Here is a 5,657-nt window from a genome sequence, read left to right as displayed (position 1 = left end):
CAGGAGAGAGACTCCTCAACAATGTTTCCTTAATGATGTCCAAGATGGAAAAAGTGGGGACAAGTGGCGTGTAAATTTGACTAATTGCATTCGAATCACTTTAGATTGTATGTCGTAGAAGAGACATTGATGTTTGTATCTAATGTCACACACCTTTTCGAGAGAAAAATAAAGGCATAATTTTGATCGATTTAGATAAATAAGCTCAAGTTTTTGTGGAACAAGAACTTTGAGGAAATGATGCTAAATGTTTAACTTTCTTTTTTTATTTCAATTTTATCCATTTTTTGAATATATAACGCATTTATCATTCATTGAAATTACATCGGGATTTCACGTAAGTAAATATCTCAGGTCATTTATTTGCGCAGTTCACATACTCTTCTTCACGTACATATGATCTTGCTAGAGCTCCACTTATGAATTCGAGTTTTTAGATTAGACTTGTTGGAATTTGCGTGTTTTTTTAACGAAAAATGGCGTTGTTTCTTGCCGTTGTGTGACGTGGGGGTAAAATAGCTTCCCGTAGCAACCTAAAAAAACCATTCGATCGATGTCACGATCATACACGTGTCTTCACCTTATTTTAATTAGCAGAAAAATTGACCATGGATTTGGGGCACGAGGTCTGTGGGTCTAGTCCGAGTCCTATGCCAATTTGCAATAAAATAAAATAAAGATCGATGTCGATTTGCGATCTGGGAGTACTGCGTCCTCGATCTAAATCCGACGGCGCCCGACTGGAAACTCCTCCGATCTCCGCGAAGTGGTCAGATCTCGCGTGGTCCTTGGTGGTGGCGGGCTTGCACGTTCACACGTGCTGGAGCCCTCTCGCCTTGACGGCTTCAAAGAGCTTCACGACCAAGCTCCCCACTCGTGCTTTACCTGTTCTTTACCTAACTTCTTTTCCCTCTAAAGTCTATCAGCGTATCATGATTCCCTAATTGGATTCAAGAATCATCATGGTTCCACGCTTTACTTAGTGTAGAGCCTACGAAGCGTGTGAAGCTTTAGTTCAATCGGGTAAGTTGGCATCTAAACCACGCTGTTTATGTCTCACAATGTGATAGGGACGCGTTTTGCTTTGAGGATGACAACTTGGGCAAGTTCGGGACTACCAATTCTATCACCCGAAACCCAAAAAAAACTCGTCTTGAACCGGAGTTGGATTTTATGATGGAGTTCTAAACCCCTTTCGCTTCAGTATGTAGAATTCGGAATATTTGAAGAAGATTCACTCACTATCTTCGAGAATATTTGATATAATCATCAAAAAAGTAAGTGCATCTCAAGGAAATATTATAGACATACAAAATCCACGCGTACAATTTTGTCAATCCAAGTTAGTGTTAATATTTTGGTGTCTACCGTGGCATATTTGGTTGGGGCTAACTGATGGAAGGAAAACATGGACAAACATGGACATTTGATCAAAAGTCAAAGATCTAATTTGACAAATTGAATGTTTATTGACGGCAATGTATGCTACTAAAAAGTTTATGAATCTAGTTGAATCGATTGAAAGTTTGGGACGTCATCTAAACGTCACTTGAAATAAAATTTTCATCTGAAAGTGCAAGCTTGCCTGAGATTTCAGCTCCAAATGATGTGTGTGGATGGCTCGGCTTGGCTTGACTTAATAAGGATTTACTTAATTTTCCAATTTCATCTCATGCCGTTCAAATTGTCTAATTTGTAGGTATCATGTCAGAATCCTGTTCACCTAATTTACTCTCCCAAAGTATCATAAGATAATCCTTTACTTGGACATCGACCTGATGCTGTAATTCCAACTAATTTTCAATAAGGACCTAGTCAACTTTACCATCCACGGCTGGTGCAAATGAATGCACATGAACACCAAAAAATCTGCCCTAAAAAAACCACACATGCGCGCTCCCATATATCTTATAAAATAAACGTTGAAAATAAACAGAGAGGAAGAAAAAGGAAACTCAATAAACAAATAAACACACGAAATAATTTGAGATCATACTATACATTACTAAATAATGGGGGCAAAGAGGTAATTTGAAAAGGTCGATATGACTTTCATCTCAGCCAATCATCCTTAAAATTCCTTAGAGATCATGATTTCAAATTAAATCTTCCAGCCCACAATTTAATTAGCCGACATTGATTACTACTTCTAAGTTCATTTTTCCATCCTTTTCGTGCCTTCTTGGCTACTTATCAAGAACCAAAAAGGAGAAAACCAATTGAATGGCAGCATATTTTCACGAGTTTTGATTTTGATGCAATGAGCAAAATAAATATTTGAGAGTTAAGAGGAAAAATGTCACATATGTTCTTCTTCTTTTTTATAACAATAGAATTTCCTCATATAAGCAATATTTACATATTTATATATTCCACTCCTCCTAATTTCCTCTTTTATTTTATTTTTTTAACTTTTTTTGGGGGAATATTTAGTTTATGCTAGCCACGTTTCCTTAATCATTGTTAAAGCACCATCATGGCACCGCCACTTTCCCAGCCAGACCTAACACCCTAATTGGCGGGAAAATAGAACGACTTTTAGAGAGAGAGAGAGAGAGAGCTTCCTGCGGAATTTAAGACTAGACAGAGGCGGCTCGTGACATGCCGCCAAGCGAAAGAGGGCAAAGTCGTATCCTCGTCGATTTAATAAGAAGGTTGCATTGAGTTTGACATTTATAAAAGGACGGGGTAGGCGACCAGTTGAAAAGATGGGGACAATTTTGCAGGTGAAAAGCAACAGTTACTTCTTTTTCTACGTATATGAAAATGGGAGCTCAATTCCTAGATCTAATTGGCCTAATTCCTTCAAAAACCCCCAATTTTTTTGTTTGAAAAAAATTCCCGACTTTCATTGAATCTCTAAAACTGCGTTTGCTAACGTTTTTATTTAAAATTTGTTAGGGAATAGAAATAGAAAAAATTATTTATGTTCCAGAAATAATTTTTTAATAGAATAATGCGTTTGGTAATTGCAAAAAAATTTTGTCCCTGGAATAGAAAAAAAACAGAAACACGTTTGATAAATTTATATAATTTATTTTTTTATTTTTTTATGTATTTTTTTTTTTTGTCCCCTTTTGGCCGCCCAACCATAGTAATGCTCGCTAGGGGCTGGTGACGCTACGGCGACCGGCCAAAGAAAAAAAAGAAGAAAATAAAGAGAAGGAAAAAATAGGAGAGAGAAAATTTGTTTCTTGAAAGTGTTATCGGGTTCTTATTTTTCGTGTTTGTTCTAAATTTGTTCAAAGGAACAAAAGTGTAAACAAACGCGTTTCCGTTATTTTTTTTCCCCATAACAAAAGAACAAAAATTGTGTTCCAAGGAATAGAAACAAAGCTCAAACAAACAATCCCTAATTTACTCATATGTCAAAAAATAGCCAATTTATTTGGTGTTATAAATATTAAGAGGTTATTATCATTCCATGCCAATGCGATGATATATGTTATATATGTATGAGTAACATACTATAGACATTCATGTAAATAATGAGTATAGCACTTCTCGTGATTCTTCATTTGAGATCAATGATAGTGATGTGATAAATATTTAGATAAGTGCATAAACATGACTTAAGATTTTTGCTGTTGCTCGATTGAGAACTTAAAATTTTATATTGGTCAATTAAAGACTTTGAATTCGAAGAAATCACAATCAAACTTCAACCTTGTCATTGGTGGGATTCGGCATCGAAAAATTACAAGTTAAAAATACTCAACTTAATATATTCACTTAATATGCCAAGTTAAGAAAAATGTCGAAGCCAGTCTATATCATTTTAAAGCAAGTCATTGCTTACAAGTGTTCTAAAATGCATATTTCCAATGTTTTATAGGTGAGTCCTTATCTCCCACTTTTAAGGAAGCCATGTTGCATTACTTAGTCACTAAGTACTTGGAAAAGCATAAACCCTAAGAGAATGCACACTCCAAATATCGTGTCACGAGCGATGTAAGTAAGTGAAAACCACGATAAATGAAAATCCTTAAGCAAAGGATTTATCTAGCAAGCATCACCCAACGCCCTTTTCAATGCGCGAATGGCCTTGAGAGAATACTTTTCCTTTTTTCCTTTTTTTACTTTATTCTATGTCATGCCTCTTGACGTATTAGTTTTACAAAACAAAAAATTCGGTCTAATTTAGACATCCAAAGGGAGTTTGGGCTTTCGATGGACCTATCAAAATAGATCATAGACCTATTTTTTAACAATATTTATGGGCTAAGTAATTATTCAATAAATAAATTATAAATTGGGTTAGATGATAAAACTTAATAAAATATGGGTGTTAAATGAGTTCACGATTTATTACATTTAATCCATCTTTATAATTACGTTTTCACCCTTTAAGAGAAAATAGTGAATTCTTTGGAGTATTCCCAATTCAAAGAAATCTCGGTGAGCCCAACTTCATCCTTATCGAAAATATCAAGGTGGTTTCTTTCTTTCTTTGTTATTTTTGATTTTTGTCATTATTACAAGTTTCACTCGTTATTTATGTGAGTATATCTTTAAGTGGTTGCATTTGATATTGTTATTTTTATGTAATCTGCTAATCTTTCTTGCCATCGCAATTCATGGTTAGTGTAGATAATCTTTTTGGTATTTTATATTCCATATAATTAAAATTTCAATTTCTTCACATTATTTGTTGCTATAATTTTAGAAGTTTACTACCGAGTACTGACTCTCTCTTATTCTTCACCACGAATCAATACAAAAATTGAAAAATTTATATAATATCGAAAGCCAATTCTTTTGCACCTTATAGTCGAGACAATAATTGTATCCAAGTAACATATACTCACAAAGAGCTTATAAGTAGAGTTAAATATAGGAGTATATTAGTACATGGGCTGAATATAAGTTTCTAAATTTATATTACATATAATAGTTTAGACGAATCAATTTAATTCAAATAATTTTTTTACTCAATCCACACATTCAACAGTCCTAATTGTTGGGAGACAAAATTTGACATGATATGATTGAATGAAAAATTTCCTCTCGACTCTTATCCAATCTCTTGCTTGTCAAAAGAAAATTGTTCCATCGTACATCATATCTTGTTATAACCTTAATAATCCATATTCTAGCTAACTTCGAACCATAATTATAATTTATGTAAAAAGATTTCGTACGATAAATTTCTTTCGGATTAGTGGATGACTTATAACGGTTCATACCGGCGTGTTTCATCTAGTTTTGAGTGTCATGCTTTCAAAACAAGCATTGTAAATACACGATTTACAGTACATCTCATCTCATGATTCTATACGGTATTAACTACGGCGATACCGAACGGGCGCTCGTCGCTCCGCCGGACGCACCTCCCGCCTAAGGACGTCACGGAGAAAAACTCAGACAAAACCCGAGAGAAAAGCAAAAGAAAGAGGCGGTCACGTCCTGTCCCGGGGCTTGACCGTCAATCTCGGGTCTCCACGTGGCAGCCTGAACGGATCGGATCCCGGATGACGTGGACAGCGAGCGGGCCCACACCCCGCGAGAGAGAGAGAGAGAGAGAGAGCGAGAGCTAAAACCTCCCCAAAGCGCGTATTTCTCTCAAATTTCTCTCCTCTCTAGAGAGAGAAAATTGATATAAATATAAAAAATCGCTTTTCGCCCTTTCGTCCTGCTTGGATATTAGAGCGAGAAAA

This window comes from Eucalyptus grandis, chromosome 11, assembly GCF_016545825.1.
Source record: "Eucalyptus grandis isolate ANBG69807.140 chromosome 11, ASM1654582v1, whole genome shotgun sequence".
Taxonomy (NCBI): domain Eukaryota; kingdom Viridiplantae; phylum Streptophyta; class Magnoliopsida; order Myrtales; family Myrtaceae; genus Eucalyptus; species Eucalyptus grandis.
Note: the sequence above shows the minus strand (reverse complement) of the source record.